Consider the following 12,063-nt stretch of genomic DNA (forward strand, 5'->3'; position numbering starts at 1 on the left):
GTGCTAGGTCTTATGTTGTCAGTTAACCCCATGAGAAGCTTTTTTTGACTATCTGTCAATTGGAAGGCAACCCTCCTCGCGCATGTTACACCGAAGGGCGGGTATACCATAGATACAGAAACAGATACAGCAGGTACCTTCCGGTGTGAAAATCAGTTACAGAAATTCCAGATTAAACGTATCACTGCGGTTATGTCATTATCATTAGAAAGCGTACAATGTAAAAATGTGATACGTTAACAAATTGAGATTTCCGTGCCATAGTTAAAAGTATTATAAGATTACGGATTTTTTTGTTAATACATTTAACAGCTTATCAAAATTGTATCTTATCTAAGTATACCATCCACTTCTGTATATCAAGATTGAAATTCAAACTTATTACATATCTCGACTATCAAATCGTTGGTAAATTTGGACATGCAAATGATTCATATTGTAATCTCAATGTACTAAAGCTATCTAATTTTGACGATAAAATTGTTCTAAAATTGTAGGGCAAACAGTGACTTATCTTAGATTAGTAAGAGTAGAGCGGCGTCGGTTCCTGGGTCCCATCGTAGTCTGTAATGCAGAATCCTAATTGCAACATAACTACCCTGGGATAATTGTGTAATTTGTGGTTGATAAGTTGAAATTGCCCTAATTTCAAAGTGTATCCTATGAAATTGCTTTTATACAACTGGATGATGTGAACATGATTATACTTTTCCGGGCATACATGAGCATTAGGATGCTAGCGTCAAATTACTGCGTCTTAGTTTAATGGTGCCGATTTCTCACATGCCGCGAAATGTTTGTACGATTTAATCTTTGATGTATAGATCATGTGTCTAAGTGTATAATCGTCACCAAAGCGGAGTGTTTGGTTTAATCGTTAGATGTCAGATTGGTAAAACGTTTGGTCTTGCTCCTTGTCGCTAGATCATTTTGAAATATCAATAGATATCAGATAGCAATGAATGATAGATATCAACAGAATCTAATCACCAACATCATAGGATAGTACGTGATTAATCAACATTGGTTACAGACGATGGGTGTTCAGACGTACGCGGTGACGTTTACAGTATATAGGCTTCATGTCAGCTAATCTGTTCTGACTGACTGGTCTTCCTCGCGCTTGATATAATACCAGCTCCAACCATGCGAATACACGCTCGTCACTCAGGCAAGATCACATAATGTAGCCTGAGTACCATCCTCTGTTGTGACCGCTGGCTCAATTCTTTTCGCTTGCCAATCCATGGTTAGCAAGCCAAAGGCATTGAGACCCTACATCATACAAGCAGCACAATGTTATATTGCAACAGAAACGAGAAGAACATGCTGGAAAATGATTCTATAACGTTCTATCACTCTTAATTTTCATCTCCCTTGCCAGCAGTTGACCTCCAAAAAGACGCTAGTGTTGGCAGGTTTTTGCAAGGGAAGGTCGGGTAACAAGAAGCACCACATTTTTTCATAGGCCTAGATAAGTCAGACCCGGCTCTTCTCCGGCCACATCAAACGTTACACAACGAAGACCCATCTGTAGATATGTCCCAATAACGCCATGTGAGTCATTGCACCCTGCAGCCTGTGCTGCTGTCAAATTAAAGCCTGTGGCACGTTCTCTGATCAGCATTGCCGCCTTTTCAAACCGCGAATCAACTTAACTGCCTGTAATTGGGTCCAAATGAAATTAATTATGTCAGGGAATATGATCATCTGGGAAACCGGTGGCGCACAGTTTTTCAAATCCGGTCACCTTCAAATCCGGTCGTTTGATTCGTCCATTTTGACGGTCCAATTATATGTATATGTATATGTATATGTATACGAATGGCTGAATGAGCGTGGTTAAGGCTGGATTTACTTACACATTTTTCAAGAACACTCCGTTGAAGTCAACTGCGGTCTGTTTACACACGGGGTCGGCCGCGAAGTGACTTAGAACGCCAGCTCCGCCGGCGGTGTGACGACCGCAGTATTGTCTCGCTTTGAATCATGCCCAACTTGCACCACAGAGTGCACAGAATTATAAGACAGACACCCAAAAATGATGAAATAAAGAGTGCAAATTAATTCAAATTTGCGCCAAGTGCCTTCACTGACTTTCGTATGACCCCAGGTCTGAGCACTGCATAACTCACCGGGAATATCGGAGTCAACTCCGTGGATCTACACACAAGAAAACGCTACTAAGTCCGACTTAAGCCCCTGGAGCATGGTTTCAATGCTACTCAAGTCGAGCCCAGGAAAAGGCTTTTCGAGTACCATAAATGTCTGTTTACACAGTCCTTAGTCGACTTTGCTGAGTCGGACTTCGGCTGAGTGTACTCCCAGTGCGCTTGGAAAATGCGTGTATAAACCCAGCCTAAATAACGTGCTACATAACATGTTGCACACTACGGGGCAATGGCAAGGTAACATCCTCAAAAGAGAAATTCGGAAAGCACACAAAGGAATGAAAGTCGCATTAAGCTGATCACAGGCCATTGTTGCCCGTAAACGATGTTAGATAACCAGTAAACCGTTTGTTCATCATCTTACGAGAAATCACCATATCAAAACATTGTGTATGTAAAAATGACTGGGCTTGTCCGAAGTTCTTAGGATTAATGTCGAAAGAGTTGAGGACTGAATACAGTAAATTCAAATGATAAACTGAGTGTATACTTCTTGTAATTGACAGCATATAAATCATTTGAAAGTACGCCACAGTGTACAAGATTGTACTTTTCTTCCTTGGGCAATGCTCGCCATGTTACGTTTGGTATCAAATTGTACCTACTTTACGTCTAAAATATATGTGTCTTTATTGACTGATACTGCTTTTAGCCACAGAGGGATCCCATGTCTCTAACGGGCCACCAACGTCACACCTCCTTACAAAGTATGTGGGATCAAGCACAAGTTTGCTGAGGCGTAATGGCTTGGGTTTCGTCAATAACTGCACTTTTCAGTGTCATAAATGACGTCATTTGTCTCATGAAAGTAGCGATCACGTCGTTTGGAAAGGGGAATGGGAACATCGAATTGGTTTTAGGGTCTGTTTCTCTAAGTCCTTTCCATCATTCTGTCGCTTGAGTCGATAATGTTGTAGTGTCTTATTTCCGGGTAGATTGACGTCAAACGTGAGGAAGAGGCACCGTTCTTCATGCCAAGTACATCCGGACCGACTCAGACGAGGACTAGTGTTCGCATCATTGCTACACACAGTACATGCCGTTCACGATTCAGTAAACAGCGATATCCATTCAAAGAATCGGGGCAATGGCTCTCTCGATTACTCTCCAAGCAGAGGTTGGTGGGGAAGATTGTGACCGTTTTAGCATATGCCCCACCAACGAGCGGACAAAAAACGGGGTATATGATAAAACGGTCACAATCTTCCTCACCAACCTCTGCTTGGAGAGTACTCTCGATAGGCTGATCGCCTACTGGGCAGACAGTTGAGGTTCGATCTCGGTTTTTTTTTTTTTTAAATCCCTCTGTTTTGTTGTTCCAGTCAATCATTTTTACTCATGAAGTCGGTGCCGCCCCGTCCCAAGTCTCGTTTGAGTGGGTTAACAACCTGGACACTGAATAAGTATCATTTTTACCCCATTTTAAAGGTTTCTCCCCAGGGTTAGGACCAGGGATTATGCATTGGCCGCATCGTAATATATTTAGGCTACACCAAGTAATTTTTATGGATGACGTCATTTGGAGACCCTAAATCTAATGCGAGAGCGCGAAAAAAACCCAAGAAGGGCCGAAAAGAACAAGATGCCTAGATTTGAAATACAATAGTCGACGACACATGTTAGGACACAAATTGAATGAGAGAACACAGTGTAACAACTAAGAATTCTTTTTTTCATCATTAAAACAGCAATATAATTTGAATAAATCAGTTGAAGTTGAACAGCAGTTGTTGTCCGTTCCATATCCCATTGATTTTGCAGGCCTGCAAAAACATATTATATCAAAAAGGAACTCTTTGGTCACAGTTACAGGAAGCGAAATTTCTTGTTTTTTTTCTGGGAACAGACCAAAATCAATGCGCGCGCGGACGTCATCCATAAAAATTACTTGGTGTAGCCTTACATGTAATGACACAACGCTTCACCCTTTCTTTTTATACGTTACGTAGCCAGAGTTCATTTACATTATCCAAACCTGTTATAGCTCGAAAATACACAGAGAGAGAGAGCGAAAGGACTCGGCATAGCTGTAGTAGGTTTGGATACCACGCTAGTTACGATGCCCTTAAACGAACAAATCCTCCAAGATGTTTGAAGCCAACGGCTGTCAGAGTAACCTAGTTCGGACAGGTAAAGGCATTATGCTAATTCGTAACGAAGGGATTTTTGTGAGAAAACGTTGAATATTTTTTGTCGGCCTTTCTTCTTCTTCTTTGATCGGCAATTTTTGGTCGAACGTTATGCAGAGCCCGTATTTCTTTTAGGGCCCTGTCAAACTTGTGCGTATATTCCAGTGCGCGTGAGTTGCGCATTAACATTTTTTTCTTGTATAAGTAAGGTTTGCGGGGAAAAGTTGTTTTCTACTTCGACCCACCGTTGTGCAGCCTAGTGATCGAACCTAAGAAATCACTTATTCGGTTGTAAACTTAACCTAAACCAAAAACATGTTAATACGCAAATCATGCGGACTTGTATATACGCACAAATGTGACAGGGGCTTAAGCTTACATCAAGCGCGACAGCGGTACTAATCAAGCGATATTTCACCCCTGGGCACGGATGCACATACAGAGCCCCCAATGTTTACATGTCAACGTCGATCGTGTCAGAGTTTGTGAGGATATGGAGCGGACTTACGCCTGGTTAAGAACAGGTCTGATATCAGAATTGGAATGACCCGAATGTTGTGTTCATTAAGCAGGATCATACGACTTATCAACTGAACGTCCTCTATTGCGCTCACACAAGAGGGTCATTTTCGTCTTTGATAAAAAAGATCAATACATCTATGCTGTTAACGCCACCGAAAGATGAATTTTTTTTTTAGGATCATAGTTGGCTTCAATACGGCTAGATATACGTCTGTTTTTTCGTTGTGTGAAAGTCGGGGGGAGTTTGCAAACGTCCTGGTATTAGTCAATTCGGTTAGGAAATTGAGTTGGCAGTGAGTCTTGGGAAGGTTGAGAGCTAGTTGGGAGTAAGTCAGCAAATGGTTATGGTGTATTTGGGTGTTGAATTTAATTCCCAACCGCAACCCGACCACGACTGACTTACTGCCAATCACCAGCCAACCCATTCCGGATCTTCCGCCCACAGCTGAATGATTTTAAATCGGACTAGTCGCCAACCACACCGACCAACGTTAACCACCAACCACAGCCGATCTTGTTCCCACCTGACTCCCAACCATGATTGGAGGAATGTTGGAAGCGGTCGGCAGGCCTGCTCGGTTATGTATAAGAGGGGCTTAGCCACGTGCTTCACTAGCCATGCCACACAGTTGACGAGATAAGGTCGTATTTGTTGCTCACCAGAAGGTTGCGGATGCAGAACTAACATCATAACATATCATAAAAATGGCTGCGTACCAAATGAATGTAAATAAACTAAACAAATCTTCCGCTATGTGAAATAGATGTAAAACAAATGAAGCAATTGTTAGAGTTTGGGGGTATAGAGTATGTGAGCCTTCAAGAAACATGTCCTTGTGTTGTACTTGTAGGAAGCTATAATAATAATATTTCACCGTTTAGAAATGTCAGATGAACTTGGAAGTGGACTGACCTGGGCAAAGCACAACATATCAGAGAGGCCAAGGACAGAACAGGATGGGCACGGTTCACCGCTGCTGGATGTCGTGACGCGCCTACGATTATTGAGGTTATTGGTCTGAACTGAACCATGGAACTGAACAGATGAGCGAGCTTCTGTCTGATTCAGTCCAGTCAAAAAGCTTTGAACAACCGCCAGCGCAGTTCGTTAGCGACTGCAGGAATTGGAACATGACAACAAAGAAACATGGGGCATGTAGAAGAAGAACGGGATATCATGTGCATCAAAGGAAGCACTCACAATATCCTTCGGTTGTTAGAAGGTTATGAAAACATAGACAACGCCGGAATGCGACTCTACATAGTGTTTTCTTTTCTAACTGAACCTACCTCTGTGGAAAGAGCTTTGAACAACCGAGCCCGCTTTTTTGCGACAGAAGAAATTGAAAAGAAATGGCTAAACAACAATGACATATCGCTCACAGCGTAACGAAATAAACCACCACTGGCAAGCAATATCATGTGCAACTTAGATATGGTCGTCAAAGCCTTACTGTTGAAAGATGCCTAGACAATCCAAGGACACGTCTTGGAAAATTTTAAACCTCGATCAAACACCAAAAGTTGAACTCACCATGAATTTTCGGTTGGACCTCCAACCTTCGCCAGATGTTCGATCCACTGCGTTGAACGCCGGGAAGTCGGAGACGTGATGACGTCAGCAGTGAATCGAACGCAGCGGGCGACGGTGGAAGATTCCGTCTGCCCGCTGCGTTCGATTCACTGCTGACGTTCAACGCAGTGGACCGAACATCTGACGAAGGTTGGAGGTCCAACCTAAAATTCATGGTGAGCTCAACTTTTGGTGTTGGATCAAAGTTTAAAATTTTCCAATATGTACTCTACCAACACAGATGAGCTTTCATGCGAATATAAGGACACGTCTGTTGGGTTTTCTGCCTGCTTTCTCCTGAACTGAAACTGTAATGAACTGAACTAAAAAAATGTCTGCCGCCAAAGAGCTTTGAGCTACAAAGATCACTCGAGCCAGCGAACAGAGAAATCGAAACGCACTGGTCGGTTGAACAACAAAGAAACACGGATCATAGATTAGAGTAGAGAATTAGCAATGCCAAGGAACATCATAGTGTCCGTAGTTAATTGATTGCAACTAAGAGATGTTCTTCAAAGCCTCGCTGTTGGAAGATGCAATCACAGACATATCTTGGAACATGTCTGTCAGGTTTTCATGAACTTAAATTAAGTTATACCGACAGTGTCACTGACGAAAAGTAGTGGATGCTACTTGCAAACGTCTGAACGTTCCCAAAATCATTGCTTGAGTAACTGCTACCGACAAAATTAAGAGCTTTGAACAACCGAGCGCACTTTGATATCAACTGAAGACATTGGAATCTTGCGTTTTGATAAACAACTAAGAAACATGGATCAAATAGTACAAAGATGGCAATGGCAAGCAAGGGGCATCATGTGCAGCTAAGAGATTGTCTTCAAATGTTCACTGTTAATCGGAAGATGAAGACATGGACAACCCTGGAACACGTCTGTAGTATAGAGTTTGGACGTACAATGCCGTAAAGTACTTATAGATGTTGGTCACATAAATGCTGGTGTTTTATGACTTTTCAGACATGCCTTGTAATTGTGCGCAATAGGGATTCGATGTCTTTCAAAAAATTGTTTCAATGCACATGTGATAGCAAATTTCTTTTTTAAAAAATCCTGACGTTTTTGGCCGACATTTGCTTCGCAGGTGGGAACGAATGTGGAAATAAGATTCCATCATCGAACGATATCAGAAGATCATATATCTGCGTGGAAGTAGGCCAGCTACAGTGTCCTTGGTTACCGACAGAATTGTTTCCAGTTGGTGCTAGATAGCGCTTGTTTCCTGTTTAGTCTATGTCGTTCACATCAACATCAACAACAACTATGTCCGGACAATTGTAGGACCTGTATTTCCCTAAGGGTCCCAATAGAGTAACAGGAAAGGTAAGATAAACGCAGAATATCCCACTTTAATATAGAATGTCAGTTTTACGCAATACATGTCTGTACCAATTTTTATCGGTGCTTTGTAACAATGAAAAAGAAAACAAAATCTAAAACATTTGCTTTTAGATTCCCTTGAAGGAAAAAATGCTCTTATTTCTTTCGTACGCAATCAAAATGATGTCGTCATTTGTAAACATTGAAATGAAATATTTCAATTTCATGTTCGCGCCTTTCTCTAGACAATCAAAGTTATTTTTGTCGGTTTCAATCTCCGCCTCAGGGCCCGTGAACAGCGCAGGGGCCACGTAATCTGTATTCATCTACATCCCTGGTTCTACTTGTTTTCGTGTATTTCCCGAACATAGTGCTACTTTACACCTTGGAGCCGTGAGTGCCAAAAATGGGTATCGGTTGGGTGCTAACTGCTGAATCCGTCATTCTGCGCCAAAAGGTACTTCCTTTCAGCTCTCTAAAGAATGCAAATACGCCCAAAACGCATGCGCTAGCTAGAAAGCGGAAAGAAATGTCTGCTTCCTGGGTAAGCATAGATAATTGGAAAAGACAATTAGAAATCATGCTAAAAGATAATTGGAAACGCTACATATGATTTAGAATATTAGAATGAAACTGTTTTTATAGTGACAAAATAAAGGATCTTGTAATGAGACCCTCTCATGCTATGTCACTACAGTATTTAACTGTAAACTTCAAAGAGAAGCTTACATACAGCAGGGCCGAAGGCCTCACACGAAAACAGCAACTTCGCAGAGAATCATCAGACTGCATACATGTGCGTCAGCTCCGAGCACTGCACCGTACCGAGAAGGCCTTAACTAGGAATCCCTGGAAATAACAAGGGTATGAGCGGACAACGAGGGTTCCACTTAACCAGCTCTACCTTTGATATACTGTAAAAAGGCAAATGTTCGCTGACGCTGTGCTTTCATGTTCTCGGTTTTCATGTTACCCTCTTCACCGCAAATTTAAAACCACCGAGCCAATTTTTCTTCTGTCTTCTCTTCTGTTTGTCTACTTCACCGCGAACGCGAAACCACCGCGAGCACTCCATTTTCTACCTGCCGCGAAATCAAATCCCCGCGAATATTTTCCCTTTGTAGTATATTACAGATTCAGTTGAACATGATTTTATGCTTTATCATCAAAAGCTTTTTGCTATCTTACAGACCCTACATATGCATGTACAAAAGATAGCACACATACCAGCCGACATGGCAAGAGTTGAATGCAACACCAAACTGCAAAGAAATGATAACACCACCACTACCACACAGTATGGATACAAACCCAATGCGTACAGTGTATACACAAGAATATCAATGCAAACAGCATCAAGAACAACACCTTAACATACCTGTTCAATAGATTGGAAGCAGGAAAGAAGCGTTGCTGATCTATATTACGGTTTTCCACATCTAATAAGCGCAGAGTAGGACGTCTTGCGTCATTGTTGCAACCCTACCTGCTGGCACAACACTGACACCTCTAATAACACCACGGTGTGTAATAAGAACGTGGGACGTACCATTCATACTTGTGGGGGTGTTGCGGTTCCGACAATGAAACGCCCCTTTTTTGGATTTAACCTTCGGCTTGGTGCATGTTTGAGGTTCTGCTTCTTTCTCTGGTCTTTTTGCTTCTATTGATAGGGGAATTGTGAAGCTGAAGAGAGACAGAGAGAGAGAGAGAGAGAAAGAAAGAAAAAGAGAGAGACAGAAGAGAGTGGGCGTTGGCGGTGCACTGATGATGCTCCATTGTCTAGGTATCACTATCAAAATATGCTTAGTTGGAGTATTCCAAGAAGGCGACCTACAAAATGTAAGACGTCACATGCACTTTGTTCCACGAAAAAATGTAGTCGGTAAATACCGCGCAAGTATGCACAGTTTAGATATACTGGAGTGTATCATACAGGGGGGCGTTGGCTTGGAGATCTGTTTGGACGTATCTTTTCAGGGTGGCGGAATCATGTACCCTGGTGGAATTGATTAAATAGATATTAGATGTAAAAGACTCAGGAGGAAAACTACCTTGCAAGGATCCCATTATCTTTTGTGCGGAAGATAGTCCCGTCTTTAACTTAAGGAGAGCTGGACCTTGGGCAGGTAAAAGAACCCACCACGTAGTATGGGTGTGAGTGGGACAAACCGTACAGTCTGGTATCACAATGACTATGTGTGTTACGCCTTGATATGCGGTTTCCCGGTTATGTGAAACAAGAGATCACTGATCTTTCTCTTAAGATACGGTAAACCATTGTAAGTGCATCTACGAAAACACTTAGTCTTGTTAGTGCACTTAAGAAAAACAAATTGATACGATTTTTTGGGGACTTAAGTCCCCCGAGATTTTGGCTTCATCCAGTAAATATAATTTGAGATACATGTACACTTTTGTAATTTCTGGCAGTCATGTAAGGGTGTTTGGTAGCTGTTTATAGTGGTGATGTCTATTTATTCATTTATTTATTTATTTCACGCCCCCACGTCTGAATCGTGATCTAAGATTCGTTTGTGCTCAAGTGCGATGTGTAAATTGTCTACAAAAAGTTTTTATGTAATTCAAATTTTTTGGGGCCCGAAGACTTTTAATCAGGTGTAAACTAGCTGTAGGTCTAAATATTCATTTTGTTCATGACCCTATACGAAACCTTAGACCACATCTTTTGTGTTTTGGCGCCGCCAACGGCAACAAAAGTTTATATGAATTTATATCTGCCACCTTGTAGGGAGGATTTGTTTTCAACGTGTCTAGCTGGATGTTTGGGTGTTCTTGTGTGTCCGTAGTTAATTGATTACAATTGAGTGAGACCATGTGAGGGGAAACGTGGTGTAACCAGAGACAGACAGACAGGAAGTAAAGGACGACTCGCTGACTGACAGGAAGTCGTAGAACTAGTCATTTACAGACATCCCAGGTCATGGGGTCGCTTCGAGGAGGCTACTAATGATATATGTTGATAGAGTTATTAGGACTCAAATGACTGTGTATCTCTGTTATATTGTATCTGACCCTTACCTCTTCCCTCATGACCTCAATGAAAACCGGCGATAATTAACGATGAGTATTGTTGTTTTGCTCTGTCTGTTTGTCAGTGCTTTCGCAGTTATATATTTTCCATATGCTAGTCACGTTTACCGAAGAGTGACAGGAAGTGATCAATGGATACATGGAATGAAAATTAGAACCTTATTTGCATAATCAATGAACTACAATCAAACAAGGTAAACGAGAAACTCAGAATAGTTCATGGGGGCGTGAGATCTTCTTACTCCTGTTGTGAGCATCATGTTTTGTAAGACTGTTGTAAAAAGTAGAGGTGCGATTTTGGTTTATTTCTTTTATACAAGACCCAACAAAAACGAAAAAAAAGAGCTGCGAAGTGTGCCGATCAACCACGAATAAATGAAGCGATACGTACGAAATTAAGTCATCATCATCATCATCATCATCATCATCATCGTTGCCGCTTTCATCTGTCGACGATGCTGGCCTCCACTGCTTTCCACGCACTTCTGTCCAGTGCTTGCCTTCTCACTCCTTCCTCCACGAAATTAAGAACGGGTATGCATAAATTTAAATTGTCCCTAAGCTTTTCATTCGTGGTGAAAGTAGTACACGTAATTGCAGTAAAATAGTGGCTCTAGAGATTTTACTCATTACTGTCTGGCTATTTCATTCTTAGACACAATTTCCTCTTTTGCCGAGTCATAAATCCCGCATAGAAAGCAAATCGTGATGGTGGCTACCATCAAGATAGACTTTTGAAATAATGTGAGATTAGATAAGATTGATCTCATTATCATGGAAGCTCATTTGTGTTAATAGAAATCATAATACAATGCTAAACTTTCTTCCAACACTAAGGTATACGCAGGATCGAATTTTCGAAGACCACTGTCACCCTCTTCGAGATTGATCTCGCATTGTTTGAACAGGTTTGCTTATCAAAGATACAAAAAAAAATTACAACATTTTTCTAAAACTTATATCCTCTATTTGTCAAAAGTTCAACACTGGCCGACCAGACAGCACGTAAAGCTAAGTTCATCTTGGAACACGCGCGAGATGTTGCTTTCAGATAAAAAAAAGATTTTAACAAAGATGTATAATTCATTCCTACATAATATGTCTCGCAGCGTCTATGAAAGAGCGCGTAACCAGGAAATGTTAGGTACCACATCAATTGTCTATTGACGTCAGTATGACGTCACTGGCTGTATGATGTATAAACTTCACACGAGTAAAAACGTGAAAACGCTTTGATGAAAACCTTTGAAATGGCACGTGGGTTCTGCAATGGCAGG

Source organism: Branchiostoma lanceolatum, chromosome 13, assembly GCF_035083965.1.
Source record: "Branchiostoma lanceolatum isolate klBraLanc5 chromosome 13, klBraLanc5.hap2, whole genome shotgun sequence".
NCBI lineage: Eukaryota > Metazoa > Chordata > Leptocardii > Amphioxiformes > Branchiostomatidae > Branchiostoma > Branchiostoma lanceolatum.